Raw genomic sequence first — 21,470 nt, 5'->3', positions numbered from 1 at the left:
CGAGATCGTATGTAAGATTCTGAGGGTCTGATGCATGGAGACCTCACTATTGGCTATTTGCAGGGATAGACAGAGAGCAGAGAAATCTTCATCAGCATTGACTTTTTTAAAAAACAGATTTTTTTGTTCCACCCCAGTGCTGACATGATCTTCCTCCTCTGGACCTATGCTAATTGACCACCTCTTCCCCCACCCCAGTCTCTTCTCCGGGTCTGTTTCCTCTTGGACACATGGGGGTGTGGGGCTGGTGAGAAGTCCAGGCTCTCACGGGGTGCACGTCACCTGACGCAGGTCGATCTGGGATGAATCCTTAGCTCTGTGCTGACTTAAAAGGGGAAATCTGTATCTTACCTATTCTTCTCTGTGCAACCCTGTTGTCTTAACTTGTGAATGTTGATTGCGTTTAAACCAGCGTTTTGCCCCAGGCCTGGTCAAGGCACCAATTAGATTGCTGGCTCTCATGCCACTTGCGTGAGACCATGTATGAGTATGTATATGAGACTGGTTCCAACATACAGTCTTTTTTGGAAAGGTGAGAAGCTTTATCCTGAATAATTTATTGGAAACCCCTTTCTAACATAGAAACAAGAGTGGAGTGAGATGAGACAGCGGTTCGGCAGGACATCTTAACTCGTCATTCTGGGATCCCGTTCTGTCTCCTCTCCCATGCCCAGTTTCCGCTTAGTGAAATAAATCACTTTTGGAGGGGACAAAGAGGGTGTTCTCAGGCAATGTTCTGAGTTCCTGACGAGAAACGTTGAGCCACATGGTTGATAAAGCAAATGGCTGGACAGATAATCTGATGCGCACAGGAGGACTTCATTTATTTGGCATCTTTGCACTTACTCTACACTGGTAAACCTTAAAAAGCAAGTATTTTTAAAAATCTGTTTAAAAATAGCCACATGTATTGTTAAACATTTCCTTCTTGCTGTTTTTTTTTTAATTTAGAAAGAATAAAGACTAAGAAAACATGGAGAACAATTAAACCAGTCATGATGCACCTTCCACCCACAATGAACAAATACAGGTTCCCTCATAATTGTTTTAGATGTTTAAAAAACAAAACAAAAGGTGAATCTGAAGTCCCATCTGTATCCCTCCCTAATATAATCTTCCTCTTTTCCCAGAAGCAAACATTATCATACCTCGAAGGGTGTACTTCCACTTCATGTTTATCCATAAACTGCATATGGATTGCTTCATATGTTTTAAAATTTACATAAATGTCATTAAAATGTACATACTGTTTATATCTTTCAGCAACTCTTTTTTTTTTTTTCCCACTCCTGCTTTGGTTTTTGGTAGCTATCTCTATTAATTTATTCATCATTTGGTTTTTGGTAGGTATCCATATTGACATATGTCCATTTAGTTAATTCATTTGAACAGTTTTAGTAGAAATATGTAGCATATGGATATGCCAAAATTCATCTAGGCATTCCATTTTTGATGAGCATTCAGGTTCTTCTGAATTTTTTGCTATTATTAATAAGGTTGCTGCAAAAAATCCTTGAATGCTTATGAGAAAATTTCTTTAGTATAATCCTCAAAGTCAGGTACTAGGTTTAAATTTTACTAAACGTTGCCAAATTGCTCTCCCAAGGGGCTGTATTAGATTACTGCTCCTCCAGCAAGGTATAAAGTTTCCACTTCACATTTCCACCACATTCTCACCAACATTTGCTATCGTGTAATTTTAGCTCAGTGTTTTAATTTGCATCTCCCTGGCCAGGCTGAGGATGGGGATGAGTACTGCTTCATGTTTTCACTGGCTGTCGGAGTCATTCTTCCTTTGCAAACTGAATTTTCTCATGTTTCTGCCCTTTTATATTTTCTTTGTTTATCTTTTTCTTAATGATTTGTAGAAACTCTGGATATTAATTTTCATGGATTATCTAGACTGAAAGCATTTCCTCCCCGTCTGTTGCTTTTAGTTTTGCCCAAAATATCTTCTGTCATTCAAGAAACTCAAATTTTGATCTATTTAAGCTATGAATCTTTTTCTGCTTAAAAAAAAGTTTGTAGAAAGATTTCTTTACTCTTGGTCATCAAATCAATTTCCAATATTTTCTTCTAGTGATTTATTTCTAATGTTTATCTCTTTAATCCATTGAGAATTTGTTTATATGTTTTTGTTTGTTTGTTTTGGCACGGTGCGAGCTTCTTCTATTCTAGCTCTGGGCAGCTTCTTTCCAAGACGTCTTGCTGTGGGTGAGAAATAATCCTCTTGTTTAAGTCACTGTTGAGTGGGCTGTCTATTACTTGGAGCCTAACACGTTCTAACTGCTACATTCATTCTCTCTACACCCTCCTAAAACTCCCTTTATGTGTGTCTTGGAGCTTATAACTACTTTTTTTCTGTTTGTCTTCTCTACTTATATTTTTCTTTGCTTCATTTTGGGAAGTTGCCCAAGCTCTATCTTCCATTTCATAAATTCTTTCTTTGAATCGTTACTAGTCTCTTATTTAACCCATCTAGTGAGTAATTTCCCCCCAATGACTATATTATTTCTATACATCTTGTTACTTTTTCAAATCTGCTTTTTTTGTTCCCATTATGTCCTTCTCATGCCTAAGAGACTTTATTCCTTTTTTCATATATGTATACTTCAAGTCAACTTATTGTAAAGTCCCACGTATATTGACCTATCATTTGCGACTCCTTGGCCCGGCCATTTATTGTGTTTGCTGATGGTCCCCTAGATCAGTACATTTCTTCAAGAGCTGTCTGGACCATGTCTTCCGCAAGAACTGTTTTTCACACTAGTGATACATGTCCTGGCTTGCAGAGGCTTTCTTACGGGAATTTTCATAGTCGCTTCTATCAGGGCCATAGAGGATATCTCAGCACCAAATTTTTTACGTTGACATGTTAGCTCAAGGTTTTCATGTCATGTAGATAGTTTAAAAATTCTGATCTCAGACCCTCAGGCAGTGCTAGTGCAGTTCTGGGGGCTCCCTCTTGGGCCAGTGAGCAAAGTTTTGCTAATTCTGTTCTAAAGGGCAGGAAAGACATTTACTATTCCTGGCTCCTGTCAAAGGGCTCGGTTCTAGCTTTTATACCAAATGTGGAGATTTGGCCTCAATTTCAGCTTCCATGGAGGCTTTAAAACCTCAACCTGCGAGACATGTACAGTTTCAACTCACTGCAATGTTTCTGGCACCTGAGGTTCCTCATTTTTGCTTTTGAGCTTGGCTATGTATTCTGAATTTTTAAAATCCATATACATTTTGTAGTATTTCTGTGGGTTTTGAGAGAGACGGGGCTTCATGCATGAGCCCAGGCTGCAACCTTGACCTAGAATCCCTTCCTCTTCTTTACTCGCAGCTTCCAAATTACACATGGGTTGTGCTCCAAATATTCATTTGTCAGTAATTGTGAAGTCAGAATATGTTTTCCCATACAAAGAGAGTGGTGTGGTGATTAGTTAAATGGTAGCGCAAGCTTGAACTACAAGATTTGGGTTTCACTAGAAGAACTCCAGGTAGCTCTTTCAGGATGCGTTCTCCATCATTCAAAATCTAGCTTCCAGCCTTGCACTCAGAAATGTGATTTACCTGCACACCAGCTGTGGATTCATCTCTCAGGTGAGGACTCATTCAGATAGAGCAGTCTGATGTGTAAAGTCAGAATGGCAGTTTTATCATTTGTCATGAGGACTGTAACTGTTGAAGGAATGGAGACTTCAGCTGTCCTGGAGCACTTTCTCTCCCTGGAGGCAAGCTCTGTGGGAAGCCACGGAATAATCAGGAGATTTCCTATGGAGCATGGAATCTAAGTAAAGGGGTTTTTAATTATGTGATTTTTGAAAGAATAATGGCTGCAGGGCTTGGCAGTTTGCAGAATCCGTGTCTGTAACAGGGGACTTCCTCGCCGGTGACGCCGTCACCTCCGAAGCCCATTTGACAAGGTGTCCTCTGCCGCCTTGGACAGAGCTTGGGCAGTCACTGCCCACATTTGTTTCTCTGATTCTTTTCGATGCTTTCAGGGATGAGCCTGTTCTTTCTTTAGATTTAATATCTTCAGCCCAGTCTTGGGCCTGGGAGCCATTCTGTTTTAATGTGATTTTCCAAATTTCCCCTCTGATTCACTCTGGGTGATTTCATAGTTGAACTCTCAGTGTATAATCTTATTTCTAACTTCCCCATAGTAGGGAAGAAAACCCACTCACAGCTGACCCCCTTTCTCTCACAGCAGTGCCTCTAACTATTATTTTTTTCCAATTTTGTATCAATAAGAATTTCAAATTTACAGAAAAGTTGGAAGACTAGTTCAGGGACCACTTGTATGTCATCACTTTTACCAACATTCAACACAGATATTATTTTGTGTGTTTGCTTTATATTTATGTATATAAACATCTCTTTTTGTTTGTTCTGATGAACCATGAGATAGTAAGTTGTAGACATTATGCAACTTTACCAATCAGTAAATCAGCATCCATTTCCAAGGAGTAACTTCGTTCTTTTACATAACCACAGTACCATTGTCACACCCAAGAAAAGAAGTATTAATTGTATGTCATACTGAAATTTCCCCAATTATTCCAACAAGACCTTTCCTGCAAGCACTATTATTGTTCACATCTTTGGCAGGAAATGCATTCAGAGTTTGCGGTGGCAAGCACCTTAGCTTGCCCTCAGTGCAACCTCAGAGAGAGACTATCTTCTTTCTCTGCTCCTCCCACTTCCATCTCTTCTTTGAAAGGGAGGATCGGGTGTGAGGACATTATAACAAGACCAAGACGGGAAAGCCAATCTATAGGTAAACGATAGAATTAGGATCTATTACCATATTGACTCCAACAAACCATACATATTCATCCATATGTTTTCCAAATACACTTGGGCTTGAACTTATATTCAGGCATTATCCTTTAATAGCTGGGGCCAGGAGCAGCCAAAAGGACATACTGAGTGGAGATCACAAGGCTCCATCTGCTTTATCGTCAAGTGCTTCTTCTTACAAGAGTTCTGTTGCCAAGTATTACTTGATTTCATTTCATGATGATGTCTGAAGGCATCTATCCTTAAAGCAGTTAACCCAGCCTGCCTGGCTTGTAAGTGTCCATGGAAATATCCTGTAAGTATGTCCTGGGTCAAGGCTGGGACTATTTCAGGGTTTCCGGGGAAAGGGGTGGGCAGCACTGGTCTTCAGAATGCCAGCCCTGGCTCTAGGCAGCTGGAGGATGGTTCTCCCTGAGAGAACTTCATTGTGTTCCCTGCATATCTTTTGGTCTGGTGAGTTCAAAGCCTGGTGAATATGAAGGGCCGCTTACCGAGTCTTGTGTTGTCAGGACATGTGCAGGCTCCTAGCCACCACCGGGGCAGGGCTGTACTCTGGTTCTGTGTTGAGGACTGAGACCGCCTATGTACACAGAGCTCAACCTTCTGGACGGGACTGAGACTACCTGTGTGTCAACATGACTTTATTAAATTGTTCCAGGAAATTCTTGCCCAGAAAGATGAGACTGTAAACCAGTAAATAACTTCACTGCTTGGATCAGAAAATGTCTCAAAATCAATTTGTTCAGGCAATCATTTGCTCACCTGGGCAAACAGCTCAATGATCAAACATCTGTACACGTGTCCAGACTTGCTCAGAGACCCTCAACTTGCTGTATCCATCAATCCCAAACTGCTACAACAGGGAACTCTTCCCTGTGCCAATCAGATCTTTACATTGAAAGACCCACCTTACATCACTCGAACCCACATTCCCAAACCTTATCAATAGCTGCCCCTCACGCCTTCCTTCTGCGATGCTTCTGAGACTCTGTCAAGGTGACACTCTCTCTGATTGCAGTCAGCTAATAAACTTAGTTTTGCTTCATCAACAGGTAACTCTCATGGTCTTTGAGGGGGGTCTGTAGTCAGCAGTGTGGTTGACCACCTGGCCCTTTACAGAAAGTTTGCTGAGCCCTGGTTTGTAAGACGAAGCTCCCTGGGCCCTCTCAATAGCCCTAAGAAGAGATAATGTTAGGAGACTGACTTTACAGGTGAGGCTCAGAAGCGCAGAGATGTGTATGACCGGCAGTGGGTCACACAGCCAGGCTGCCTGACTCTAGAGGCAGATTTCACTAGTGACCTGCTCCGCGTCAGCTTGGATTCCAGAACACATGCTTCCCAAACACGTGAGCTTCTGGTTTTGCCTCCTGCTCCCTCTTCTCTCCCTGCCTTCACTGTGTCAGGTCCCTCCCTCCACATTTGGCTTCCTGAAACACAGTCCCACTTCACTGCCTTGCCTCTGTGATTTACTGCATGTGAGCATCACCGTGGAGCCAGTAAGACATTCTTCATTTTCATACCTGACACATGAGGAGCCATAAAGTAAGTCTCCGAAGTCAGACTCAAGGGCCTCTTGATTAAGAGTTAAATTGCAGATCTGATTTACTCAATTTGAGCTGGGGGAAACAAGGGATGTTGAAGATAATGTGTCTGACAAACTCACATTTCTGCCTCCCGCGAGTGCCCGGGTACTGGTGGGAGCCCCGTGGAGGCTGCGGGAAGTCTGAACTTGGGTGTGGGTTAGGGAGGAGCGGGTGATGTGAGTGGCTGGCTCATCTGCGTCTGTTTCAGGGAAATGTGATTTGGAAAACTCTTCTGATGTCTGTTTTAATTAAGTCAAGTCAGCAGAATAAGGGGTGAGATCCAAGGTGTGAGGGGGACATTCTGGAAGGAGCAGGAGTCAGAGGCAGGAGTTCTGGTCTCAGTTTTGCTGTGTGGGAAGTATGGGGATCTCACACAAGGACACACGAATGGGCCTCAGCTTCTTTACCTAAAACATGCGTTGGGACTAAATTACATAAATTTTTGGGGGGCTGACTTAGAAGAGAATGAGAGATGACGAAGGAGATCCAAAAAGTTTAGAAAATATTTTATTTTCAAGAGTATAATGATGTTTGTATTTCTTTTTTTTTTACATTTTTTATTGATTCATAATCATTTTACAGTGTTGTGTCAAATTCCAGTGTTCAGCACAATTTTTCAGTCATTCATGGACATATACACACTCATTGTCACATTTTTTCCTCTGTGATTTATCATAACATTTTGTGTAGATTTCCCTGTGCTATACAGTGTAATCTTGTTTATCTATTCTACAATTTTGAAATCCCAGTCTATCCCTTCCCACCCTCTACCCCCCCCCCCCCCGCCCCGGTAACCACAAGTCTGTATTCTCTGTCCATGAGTCTATTTCTGTCCTGTATTTATGCTTTGTTTTTGTTTTTTAGATTCCACATATGAGCGATCTCATATGGTATTTTTCTTTCTCTTTCTGGCTTACTTCACTTAGAATGACATTCTCTAGGATCATCCATGTTGCTGCAAATGGCATTATGTTGTCAGTTTTTATGGCTGAGTAGTATTCCATTGTATAAATATACCACCTCTTCTTTATCCAGTCACCTGTTGATGGACATTTAGGTTGTTTCCATGTTTTGGCTATTGTAAATAGTGCTGCTATGAACATTGGGGTGCAGGTGTCATCCTGAAGTAGATTTCCTTCTGGGTACAAGCCCAGGAGTGGGATTCCTGGGTCATATGGTAAGTCTATTCCTAGTCTTTTGAGGAATCTCCACACTGTTTTCCATAGTGGCTGCACCAAACTGCATTCCCACCAGCAGTGTAGGAGGGTTCCCCTTTCTCCACAGCCTCTCCAGCATTTGTCATTTTTGGATTTTTGAATGACGGCCATTCTGACTGGTGTGAGGTGATACCTCATTGCATTTCTCTGATAATTAGTGATATTGAACATTTTTTCATGTGCTTTTTGATCATTTGTATGTCTTCCTTGGAGAGTTGCTTATTTAGGTCTTCTGCCCATTTTTGGATTGGGTTGTTTATTTTTTCCTTATTGAGTCGTATGAGCTGCTTATATATTTTGGAGATCAAGCCTTTGTCGGTTTCACTTGCAAAAATTTTCTCCCATTCCGTAGGTTTTCTTCTTGTTTTATTTCTGGTTTCCTTTGCTCTGCAGAAGCTTGTAAGTTTCATTAGGTCCCATTTGTTTATTCTTGCTTTTATTTCTTCTAGGAGAAAATTTTTGAAATGTATGTCAGATAATGTTTTGCCTATGTTTTCCTCTAGGAGGTTTATTGTATCTTGTCTTATGTTTAAGTCTTTAATCCATTTTGAGTTGACTTTTGTATATGGTGTAAGGGTGTGTTCTAGCTTCATTGTTTTACATGCTGCTGTCCAGTTTTCCCAACACCATTTGCTGAAGAGACTGTCTTTATTCCATTGTATATTCTTGCCTCCTTTGTCGAAGATGAGTTGACCAAAAGTTTGTGGGTTCATTTCTGGGGCTCTCTATTCTGTTCCATTGGTCTATATGTCTGTTTTGGTACCAATACCATGCTGTCTTGATGACTGTAGCTCTATAGTATTGTCTGAAGTCTGGGAGAGTTATTCCTCCAGCCTCTTTCTTTCTCTTCAGTAATGCTTTAGCAATTCTAGGTCTTTGATGGTTCCATATAAATTTTATTATGATTTGTTCTAGTTCTGTGAAATATGTCCTGGGTAATTGGATAGGGATTGCATTAAATCTGTAGATTGCCTTGGGCAGTGTGACCATTTTAACAATATTGATTCTTCCAATCCAAGAGCATGGAATATCTTTCCATTTTTTTAAAGTCTTCTTTAATTTCCTTCATCAATGGTTTATAGTTTTCTGTGTATAATTCTTTCGCCTCCTTGGTTAGCTTTATTCCCAGATATTTTATTACTTTGGGTGCTATTTTAAAGGGGATTGTTTCTTTACTTTCTTTTTCTGTTGATTTATCGTTAGTGTAAAGAAAGGCAACTGATTTTTGAACATTAATTTTGTAACCTGCTACCTTGCTGAATTCTTCGATCAGCTCTAGTAGCTTTTTTGTGGACCTTTTAGGGTTTTCTATATATAGTAACATGTCGTCAGCATATAATGACACTTTTACCTCTTCTTTTCCAATTTGGATCCCTTTTATTTCTTTCTCTTGCCTGATTGCTGTGGCTAGGACTTCCAGGACTATATTGAATAGGAGTGGTGATAGTGGGCATCCTTGTCTTGTCCCAGATTTTAGTGGGAAGCTTTTGAGTTTTTCACCGTTGAGAACTATGCTGGCTATAGGTTTGTCATATATAGCTTTTATTTTTGATACATTTTACCATGTAAGGGAGCTGAGAATGGACCAGGCATCAGAGGACAGTGTGGAGTCAGGACAGGGTATCTTTAAAATGGAATGTAATAGAGCACTTGATAGAAAGATAAAGGATGGTTGTAGTAATGAAGTCCTTGAGTGCTGAGATGGGGAGTCTGTGCAGCTCAAGTGGTCTTTGATAGGATCAAGGGCAATTCATTGTCTGTCACTGGATGGGAGGCGGACTCTGCGGGCACAAGTGCCAGGCGACAGCTGGATTTGATAATGGGAGAGGGAAGCTGCTCGCTCCTCTGATAGTTCCTATTTTCTCAAAGAATCACAAGATGATGATGTCTGCACAGGCGGTAGGGAGGTATTTTGGAGGTTTGACAAGAGAGAAGTTGTAGCACCTCAGAAAGTGAGAAAGTGAAATTACTAGGGTCAGAGGGCAGGTTGTTGGTTAGTGCTGATTCGAGATAACATGGGCACAGATTTAAAGGGAGACGAGTTAGCCTGATTCTGGGATTTCGCCTGCAGCGGAGTTCAGTTTCCTGAGCACAGGCGCAGAGGAGGCGGGCGGCTGGCTTCCATGAAGGATGCCGCCCGACAGTTGAGGATCCTGCAGTGAGAGACGTTTGTAAAAAGCGAGGACACAGGGAACTAAACTGGGTAAAGAGGGAGGTGAGAACTTGAGAAAAGTGCTAGGTCATGAAAAAATGGTGGGAACAGCACATTTAATGAAATTAATAACACTAGTGGACTGGGGCACTAAAGTAAGGGCGCTGGAAGGTGGTGGTCAGGAAAGCGCATCTTTGTATAGGAATTTAACTCCCTTCGGCATGATTTGTTTTGCAGGTTGAAGACAGGTGCTAAGGACATAGGTCCAGCCCTGGTAAGGGGCCACCAGCCAGGCCCCTTCCTTCTCCCCAGTTTTACAGTCTTTACGTACTGCTGGTGAATACGTGGACGAGGGGACAGATTAGCGCAGCCCATTCTCAGTATTACAAGTCGAAGTCAAATCACGCGTCCTGTTCACCAACCTGGCATTAGTACATGCTGCCTGGGTGTAAATGCATTTTTAAAAGGTTTATTTTTGTTGGATTAAGCGGAGAGTCAAGTTTTCCCTGTGCTCTCTGTATGATTCGCCGTCTGCACTGTCAGTTGGTAAAGGCTGTGGCCTAGCTGTTGATAAGCCCAGCGCAGACAGAGGTGGACTCATCTTAGACATGGTAAATGTTGGCATCTCATCAGCATAGGAAGAACCTAAGACCTGAACAACAGCCCTGATAGCAAGGGTGGCAGGGCCACCGTCCTGGAGGGGTTAATACCTGCCCCATCTTAGGAAAAACGCTATTCACTCAGTTGCCCAAGACGGAAACCTCGAAGTCATTCTTGGTTCCCTGTCCTTTTCACCTTCTTCAACAAATCAGTTGGTGTCTTGAGTGAATAAAGGAGTGAAGGAATGAATGAATTCTACCACTTCCGTTTAGATCTCGTTGGTCTAAACTGGGGCCCCTACCTGGGACCTCTGGGGTGGAAAAATCATTACTGTCTCACTTTTCCCCATTCCCACATCCAAATGAGAAAACAATTCACTTTAATTAATTACATGGAGCTAAATAAATGTTTCAGGATGAACTTGCATATTTACTTTATAGAATGCTTATAAACTTGAAAGTACTTTAATTACACTTGATAATATATTGCAAATTATTTAAAGAGCGTGAATTCATGGGCAGCACGTAATTTATTGTATGAGTATATTTGGGGTGATTATCCACACATCTATGGATGCTTCCTACTCCAAATACCACACACACATCTTAAATTTTAATTATTATAAAAATATACCAAACCATTGTTGATATAAATACACGTGATTAACCAGTATAGGGTTAAGCAAACAACCTGCAGCAAACTAAATTGATAATTATGGTCTAATTATAAAATTGAATCTAAGTAGCAGCAACTGAAAATCGTGATTAACTCCAGACAGTATTGAGGACAGACACACACACACACACACACACACACACACACATCCTTTCATAAAACTGTTGAGTTGGAGGGGATTGTACGGATCACAGACTGGGTATACTGTATTTTCCAGAAATGGACACTGCAGTATTTCTGGTCCCTTGAACTTTGTGACTGCCGTGGCCAGTAGAATGTTGGGGAGATGATGTCATGAGACTTCAAAGACTAGGTCATAAAAGGTGATGTGAGCCTGGCTCTTTCTCAGGATTCTTGGCATGAGTGCTTTAAGGCACTAGTAGTTTTTGCAGTAATTTGGAACACAAGCATATTAGAAGCTTGGCAGTGTTGACTTGGTTTCCACGGCAAGCAAATTTCCTAACAGAGTACTGCATTAGAATCCTTGGGAAATTTCAATAGTGCACTTAATTTTGTTCATGACTTCCTTGTGTCAATCATAAACATTCTCTTCAGAGATTACTATATAGAAAGTAGGCTTCCCATATTTGTAAGAATGAATGTCTGCAGAATTGAAAGCTGCTTTCCAGTAAGAACCGCAGAAAGGGCTTTTAATTTTTGCATCTGCTCGCAGTTCCCTGGAAGAACCCTAGGGGCCACCAGCCACCAGTAGGCTGTGGACAATTCATTGTGAAACAATATAACTCTCAAATCAAGACCCCTATCTTTGGCCTCTGTTAAGATCTCCATCCATAAATCTCTATAGTGACTTCCTTCTCACACTATCCATCATGTTTGTTTTGTTAGAACCTACACTCAAACATACAGGAAAGTGATGAGAATAAAGATTAGAAGCTCCCATGGAGCCACTGCTGTAATAACACAGATTAGCATTTTTTCATTGAACTATAGTTGGTTTACAATGCTGTGTGTCTGGTACAAAGCACAGTGATTCAGCTACACACACACATATTCCTTTTCATACTCTTTTTCGTTATAGGCTATTACAAGGTATTGAATATAGTTCCCTGTGCTGTACAGTAGGATCCAGTTGTTTATGTGTTTTATAATAGTAGTTAGTATCTGCAAATCTCAAACTCCCAATCTATCCCTCCACCTCTTTTTCCCCCCTGGTAAGCATAAGTTTGTTTTCCATGTCTGTGAGTCTGTTTATGTTTTGTAAATAAGTTCATTTGTATCATTTTTTTTAAGATTCCACATATAAGTGATATCGTATGGTATTTTTCTTTCTCTTTCTGACTTACTTCACTTAGAATGACAATCTCCAGGTCCATCCATGTTGCTGCAAGTGGCATTATTTCATTCTTTTTCATAGCTGAGTAGTATTCCATTGTATATATGTATATATACATACATACATATATATATACACAACTTCACACAGATTAGCATCTAACCAACTTTATTGCCTATTTGAAATATTTTTCAAGAGCTATCATTAAGATACAGTTAAGCTTTCTTTTGACTCTTCTGACCTCATTTCCTCTCTCTCACCAGTACTGCGCACTATTCTGAAATTGATGTGTTTCCTTTTCATTCATATTATGTTAATATTTGTAAGAAATATTAGCACTGATTTTCATGATATAAAATTTATATTAATGTTGTTATAATATATTATTCTTCAGCGATTTGTTTTCTCTTCATTCAATGTTATGCTTCTAAGTTTTTTTTTGACATTGATTTATATAGTTCTAGCTTACATTTTAACTGATGTATGATATTCCATTCTAGAATATATTTTAATTAACTCCCCTATTCCACTGCCGGTGTGTATTTAGGTTATTTCTCTCTCTTTCTTTCTTTCCTTCCGTCCTTCCTCTCTCTCTTTCTCTTTCTTTCCTAATTTTTGACGTATAGTTGATTTACAATGTTCTATTAATTTCAGGTTTACAACATAGTAATTCTACATTTTTACAGATTATGCTCCATTTAAAAGGTTATTTCTGATTCTCACTTTTATATAAGGTGCTATATGAACAGACTTTAGTCTCTATGCATGGATGTGAGTTCCTCCCCAAAATGCCTGTAGGCATGGTGAGAGTGGCACTGTGTGGATCAAAAATGTTCATGTTAGTGGATATCACCAAACTGTTGTACCAGTTAACATTCCCAGCAGTGCTTATGGCGATTCCTGTTTCTCCATTGCCATACTTTAATTTTTGTCCGCTTGCTGGGTGTGAAGTTCTATCCTATTAATGTTTTCATTTACATTTCCCTGATTACTAGCAGGTCTAAGCATTTTCATTTTTTTTCATATTTATGAGCCGTATCGATTTTCCTCTTTTGTGAATTACCCATCCATACATAGTTTTGCTGCTCTTTCAATTGTTATTTACATTTTGCTGTTGATTTTTGGAAATCATTCACATAATCTCGTGGGCAATCTCTTCTATATAGGTTGCTAACATCTTCTGCTTTGCTGGTTAACTTTCTTCTTTGTTTATGGTGTCTTGGAAGGAAGTTTGAAACATTAATGAGGTCAAATCTATCAAGGATTTCTGTTGTGATTTTGCTTTGGGGGACTAATTAAGAAATCTTTTTCCACCTAAAGACTTAGAGTTATTTATTTGTGTATTTTTATTTTCTAAATTTCACTTTCATATGGATAACCCATCGTCCTGGCACCATTTATGGGAATAGTTCTTTCCTTTGTTGTTTTTTTAATGCAAATAGTGTGATTCATCAAGATCACTTTCATGCAGACGAGTTTACGAGCTCTCGATTTGCCTATCTATGCATTGCTATTTTGGGTCAAAATAAGTGCTTTTAAAACATTTCAATATCTTGACCAGGACCTCTACAACACCAAATGTAGTGGCCAGTTCCCATCATACCCTTTCTTGACCCATTAGCAACATGGGACACACTTGGTCAGGGCCTCCCGCTAGGGGCTTTTTCCTCCCAGTTGCCCTCACCTCACCAGCTCCTAGTTTCCACAGCAGGACTGGATTCCTGCGCTCAACCTCTTCCTGTCTCAGAGCCTCAGGGCTCCCTCTTCAGATCTCTTTTCTGTCCACACTTACTTACAACCTGCCTGACTATATCCTGTCCACTGGCTTAGAAACTGACTCCACATTTATTTCCTGGATCTGACCTCAATGTAACAGGCACCTCCTTTCCTGCTATTGCTCTGGAAATGGTACTTCTTATCTGATCTGTAAGCAGTTACTCCAAAAAATTTTACCTTACATATCTGATAAAATTTAAAGTTCATAATTGTTTTTGTTCTACTTCTGAAAAGTGCAAGATATTTAGAATGCTTTTTAAAAAACTGAAGTATAGTTGATTTATAATATTGTGTTAGTTTCAGGTATACAGTGAAGTGTTCAGTTATGTATATACATATATATATCTATATTCTTTTTAAAAGGTTCTTTTCCATTATAGTTTATTGCAAGATATTGAATATAGTTCCCTGTGCTATACAGTAGGTCCTTGTTGTTTATCTGTTTTATATAGAGTAATGTGCATCTGTTAATCCCGTGCTCCCAATTTGTCCTTCCCCTCTCTTCCCCTTTGGTAGACATGTTTATTTTCTATGTCTGTGAGCCTGTTTCTGTTTTGTGAATAAGTCTGTGTGTTCTATTTTTTTAGATTCTGCATATCAATAATATGTCTTTGGCTTACTTCACTTAGTATGAGTGTGATAATCTCTAGGACCATCCATGTTGCTGCAAATGGCATTATTTCATTCTTTTGATGGCTGAGTAGTATTCCATTGCATATATATACCACGTTTTTATCCAGTCATCTGTCGATGGACACTTAGGTTGTTTCCATGTCTTGGCTATTGTAAAGAGTGCTGCTGTGAACATTAGAATGCTTTAACTCCAATTTCCTTTACTCTAATTTTGTTCAAGTATATTAGTTCTACATTGCTTTAACCCTTTCCCAATTTAAAATTTTATTATTATTATTATTAATATTTTCACTATAAATTCTTATTAGACATCAACCCTTCTTCTTATTTTGGTGAAGGGACATGTTATTGCTTCTTGTACCCTCTAAATCTGTCTTTCAGTTGACCCGTTATTGCTACTTCTTTTTTTTTCTGAGCCTGTGTTTAACCCATCACATGAGTTTCAAGTGTTTATGATTTTTCCTTTTCATTTCTAGGTCTAATAGCTCCCTTCCAGTTCTGCCTCTTCCTTTTTCACACGGATCTGTTCTTCATTATACTTTCTTCTTAAACCGTTGACTCTTTTGTCATTTTAAATCTGTTTCACATTCTCTCTCTTCTTCTATTATATGCAGTTCCTGGGAGCCAAATCTCTCTAAAAACAGACCTGCTCTCTCTCCTTCAGTGTGGTTCCTTTTTCTCATATTTTGGCAATTCTGTGTTATGAATTTACATCAATCTGGGATGACTTATTTCTGTGGGAAGTCTTCTTGCTCTGGGTTGTCAATTTTTCCCTTTGGGGCAGTTACGTAATTCTTTCTGCTGATGCCACCCTGGGAGGTCCACTGACCTGCAAAGATTTTATGTTAAGTTTTTGGCTTATAGTTCCTCCATTTTTCAAATAATGTAATTTAACTTTACACTTTTATGAGGAACTTGCCTGAAATTTGGATATTTGATAGGTAACTTTCTTGCCAAAAGCTTCACTACACAGGAAACTTCCTTTAGCCTCCCCAGGAAAGTAGATGGAATTCATCTATTTCCTCTTTAAGGATGAGGCAGTTTTTTGCATATCTGGACTTCATACCCATAGTTCAGTTTCAGTTCCCCACCTTTCTCAGCCCTGAACACCTATTCCCTGTGCCCATGTGGAAATGAGAACCCAAGCCTCTGGGATGTAGGGAAGAAACCAGTGGTTCCCCATAGAGTCAGTTTGGTTTTCCATTCTGTCTTTAGTTTTTCTCATTGTGTTTGGCAGTTCAGGATTTCACCTTCCTAGTTTTGAACTAAGTTTTGAACTAGTTTTGAACCCCACCTCTGCATTACGTATTTTGTCGTGATATTGCATGCAAAATTTCTATTTGTTTTGGCAAAGGTGGGGCTTCACACGTGTATTACCAAAAGCCATCCCTGCCATGTTTGTGTTCTCATTTTCATGCCAACGGCACTGCAATAATCACCAGCCAATTGGAAAGAAAGCCTGAAGCTTTCACAAAAGTTAAAGTAAACCTAACCAACCAAGAAAAAGATATTCAAGCCAGTTTGTTGGTTAAAATAACGGAGCTGATAGATCGGAGCCTCCTGGGTGACATATGCTGCTGTTGTTTTTGCGTCACATGTTCCTCAGTCCACACCTTGGTTTGGCTACTAGCTGGTAGCATAACCCTGGGGGTACTACTTCTCTGAAACTCACCTTCATAATCTATGGAATGAAGATAATACCTATTTCCCATGTTTTTAGTGAGAACTAAACGGGTTTGTATGTATAACAGTTCCCAAAGAGTACTTATATTCATAGTAAATTTGTATTTACTTAGAAAATGTTCCATTCATCTAATTTTATTAACTAGAGTACCTTTCTGTCTCTATCTCTCTCTCTGTCCTGTCATCTCCAGCTCTTTCCCAGTGCGCAGGGTGGTGGGTCCTCTTCCGTGACCAGTGCCTACATAGCGCTGGTTCTGCTAGTTGCAGTAGCAAACACTGAAAAGACACATGGAAGACCCATTCCTTGCAGAGGACGCATCTTCTGTTCAACTTCACATCCCCTCAGGCTACAGTTTGGTCTAACCGTTGCTGTGGTAACCAGCCGCCTGCAGGTGTAACTGGGCAGCACCTCATCTCCTCTGTACCAGGCTTCTCTTGCATTTCCCCCTGAAGCTTCTCTCACCTGGGATGCCTGTGGGAGCCATGCAGCCGTCCTGACACCTGCGCGTGGGCAGTCCTGGAGTGTGAGGGAACCGGCACCGGTGGGGCAAGCCTTGACCATTGGTGGACAGGAACTTGCCCTTAAATACTGCTCTTTTCTATCCTAGGAAAAAGAACCCTGAGGTGCATTCTGCTTGGCTGTGCTCTGGAGGTCAGAGCTCCTGTTTCCCGTAGTTCAGTGACTGACCAGCTTAGTATCACAGCCATAGATTGGCTTTGCTCCTCCCAAGTTCACTCTCTCCAGATATGCTCCTGTTCCTGGGGATACTTTTCAAAATAAAATACCTGGACATAAACCCTGGCCACTGGCGCTGCCTTTGCGGAGAGCACAGGCTAAATCACCTGGCTAAGTTCATCAGGAGACTAGATTTTCCACGGGGGGAGGTGGGACTCAACTCCATCAAGGATTTAAGTGCTAAGATTTAAGGCTACTGCTAATGTGAAGACGTTTCTATCAAAAAGCTTGTGAAACCAAGATTATTTCAGTGGTAGAGATCTTTATAATTTATACCAAGTCCTTTTTCAAAGAGGCTATGAGATGCCTTTATAGATAAAGGGGACAGTTAAAAATCATTTAAATTTCGGAAGCTGACAACCAATGCCACACATGAAGCCTCGCATTTGCTGTGTAGAGTGTTGAGTGTATTGGGTGACAGACCTACTCAATGACTGGAACTCTGTAAACCGGGAACCCTTGAAGAGAAAAACCTTAAACAGACAATTGTGGGGTGTCTCAGAAAATGTAAAAATTAAGAATGTATTTGCCCCTAAATCTCTCCTGTTCTTGGGGTGACAGACATGATTTCAACTCCCTGGAATGACTCTATTCCCACAATGAGAAGGTCAATCTGACATCCAGCCAGAGCTGACCTTTTCACTCAGCTCTTGCTTGCAAATAGTTGGAGGAGAGATGGTATCACTTGCTTGGATGGCCAGTGAGTGAGTGGTCAGGGCCTGGCTGATCTCGGCCCCTAGGAGGAAGCTGGTTGTAATTGCTGGCGTCAGGAATGGGGCATCTGGATAATATCTCTCCAGCAGAGAACCAGCTTCTGATTCTTTTTCCTGGCTGTGCGTTTGGAGGTCAGATGCCAGATGTACAATGAATAAGCAGGAGAACTAGGACCCGGGCTGCTCCCGGAGTCTCTGACAGCCGGCCCAGCTGTGACTGATGCATGCTCTTGAAACAGTCCATACTTGGGGCCAAGAGTAACAGCTCTCCTTGTGTGTCAGTGCAGGTGGGTGGAATCTACCTTTGACAAAACTATACAGAGGAAAAGTCGATCTATAGGAGCTGGAGGGGAGGAAATAGGTCGAATACTGGCCTATTTGAAGAAACCCTCCATTTATAGGCCCCTGAATGGATGTAAAGTTGAGCAGACTGTTTAGAAAGGGACAAAGTGACCAGAAACAAGAGCGTGGAGAGGTGGGGACAGCTCTAGGGAATAGACAACAGAGCCTCAGAGTTTTGAAAACCCATGTCACTGAGAGATCAGAGCACAGGGAATAGGAGTGGCATTCAAAGCAGTAACAGTGAAACCGTTCTGAGCTGGAGAAAGGCCTACATCTGCAGATCAGAAGTACCTACTGGGCCCCAGGTGGAAAGAATGAAAACAGATCAACACCTAGAAATAGCCTGGTGAAATTCTTGAACTCCAAGGACAAAGAAATGATCACCCACACAGACTCCAGAGAGCCAGCTAATGACAAAAAGAGTCAGTCAGGCTTACCTTCTGCAGCATTAAATAGGAGACAGTGTGGACGAATGATGTCAGCGTTCTAAAGGAAAAAGGAGATGATGCTCTGGGGTGAAGTCCCAAGGGAGGCCCCCTCATCTAGGCAACGACTCAGGGTCACCGCCGCCTGCCTACCTGTGCTCAGGAAGCGAATGCAGACACCGGCCACACAAAGCATGCATTGTGATGACATCTCCACAGACCACCGGGTCGGGCACAAAGAAAACGACAGTCCACTCTGTGAAGTCATTGAAACACAGAAATTAAGTTTAAATCGCTGTTGTAAATATGGTTTGAAGGCTGAATGCAAATGTCATGGTTAGTTCGGGAGAGAGATGATGTTAAAAATAAGCTGGGTGAAAAATCTCAGACTGTGTTTGTGAAAACCATGGGGTGGGGACACGGCGCTCATTCCCCCAGTTGAAGGGGGAGTTCCCCACGGCTCTGGGCTGAAGGGGACGTTTCCATGCGTGTCCTCCTTGGTCAGTGGCCAAGGGTCCCTCTTTTTGTCCCCATCTCTGCATAGCAATTCCAAGTGCCTTCCCCTCTGATGGGTCCTCCTACAAGCGCCCGGGACCGTTGCAAGCAGGGTGTCTCCTGTGGGTGGTGTTTGAGTTTGAGTGAATGGCACGTGTCGTGCGGGCCGCTTTTCAAAGGTAGTCTAGGTCCCTCTATTCTGCCTCTGGGACCTCTGCTTAGGAAGGTCCCACCCTCCATCTCCCCTGCCGTCTTCCCCCTATTCCCAGATGCTTCTTCCCTACCCTACCCCAGGTCCAGTTTTATCCAGTCTCTGGAAGGGGAGACACTGAACTTATCCATCTACTTCCCCAGGCCCTTCCAATCTACGTTCTCCCTTTATGATTGGCTGTGGAGGATGCCCCTCGGGGTAAAAGCAAGAGAAGGGAGGAGGGATATTTATAGAGAACAAACAGATTCACAATTTTTGGACATAACCTGGTCACACTGGTTTCTATAGCCTTTTGTACTGTGGAATATAACACACCTACAACACAGTGCACAAAGATGCACAACTTAATGGTTTCTCACAAGGAAGACAGCTGTGTACCCACTGACTGAGTCAAGTCCCCAGAAGTCCCCTTTGGGTCTCCCCTACCCAACCCCCGTCACCACCCCTCCTTCCTAAAGGAACCACCACCCTGACTTTTATTAAGAGCCACTTACTTGCTTGTCTTCACAATTTCGCTGCCTAAACATGCATCCCCAACACTCTAGCTGGGTCTTGTCTCTTTTCTTGAACGTTGTATAACCGAAGTCGTAGGGTATGTGTTTGTTTGTGATGGTGTTGTCCAGTTCCTTGTGCCTGTACCTGAGGCCCATCTGCCCATGCAGCTGCTCAGCTCTCCGCGGCTGGAGAACTCCGGCCGCTGATGGCCATCTGGGCTGTGTCCGGTGTTTGGCTACTACAGCCGCACCGCTGTGAGCGCCGCGGGCCCCGTCTCGTGGTGCACACGTGCCTGTGTGTCTGCCCGGTGTCTCCTAAATCAACCGTGCTTTATCACCTTAACTTCCTCGGTGAGTTACTGATTTGGGGCTGTGTATTTTAGCCCTGGCACTTGTATCCTGACGTATGAATGCTTGAGTGACGTTGTTACAGGGCATCTAAAGGCATTTTAAATGACAACACCAGTAAATGTTGAAATAATAGCACAGGAGCTGCCAGACCCCCAGGAGAAGCTCTCGTGTCCACACAGGGCCGCATGGGGTCCGCGGCCCCGCGGCCTGGGGCAGGGGTTGCTCTTTTCCAGCTGACGTCCCCACTGTCTAAGCAACAGCCTTCACGCAGTCACATTCTTCCTGGCCCATCAGCTTTGAACTTGGGCAATGTTTGATGAAAAGTTTTTTCAATTTTGTGGTTGGGATTATTTACAAGGTGGTATATAAAGTGAGCTTTATTAATATTATAAAACATTAGTTTAAGACTGAATAATTCAAAAGCACATTAAAAGCTGCTTCACCATACCACTGAATGGCTCCTTCCTCAGCCACAAAAATCACCAGCAAAAGCTTTAAAATCACTTTTTGGAAAAGGCTCAATTAAATTTGGATCTCAGGCCCATTTTGGTTCCCTGTCTCTTCGGGAGAACTTGGGGGAAAAGAGAAATGGAGGACATTTTATTCTCTTAAATATGTATTGAATATATAAATATAAATAATAAATAACTGTTACATACTTATACATGAATAAATACAAATATAATATCAGAAGGAATATACCAAAATACTATCAGAAGTGGGGTTCTTTTTTTGGTGGGAGAGGTGGTATTATGGATAACTTCTTCCTTTGGCTTTCTGTTTTTTTCCAAAATTTTTGTATTAAGTACGCTGCTTTTTCCAACTAGGGAAAAAAACTTTTAAAATATTATTTAAAGCAATGAAGTCATCAGAAGCCATATGATAAATGGGAGAATATAATTCAACTAGAAATATGAGGCTCTGTATTTCACTCACTTTTTTCTAGTCGAGGCCAGAGGAAAATCTTAACTAATGTGTCAGCTTCATCTTCTGATAAAAAGAAGCAAATCAGGTCTCTCGGAAGCACCAACTTTTATCCCAGCCATTCAGTATAAACTATAACAGGAATTTTTCAGGCCGATAAATCATTTTCTCAGGGACACTGAATAGCTAATAGACGGTGTCTTCAGGAGCAATATTTCTTCCTCTCCCAGACATCGACTCTCAGACCCAAAGGCCATGACATTAAATTCCCGTTCAGGGAAGGTGTTTTGATGGGTGTCAGTTAAAAAGTAGTAAGGTTTGCTTTCTTTCTGTGTCCTGCCTGGAATGAAAGATGGGACTGGGGAACTTGTGGAA

The sequence above is a fragment of the Vicugna pacos genome, chromosome 18, assembly GCF_048564905.1.
Source record: "Vicugna pacos chromosome 18, VicPac4, whole genome shotgun sequence".
Classification (NCBI taxonomy): Eukaryota; Metazoa; Chordata; class Mammalia; order Artiodactyla; family Camelidae; genus Vicugna; species Vicugna pacos.
This window is presented reverse-complemented; position numbering follows the sequence as displayed.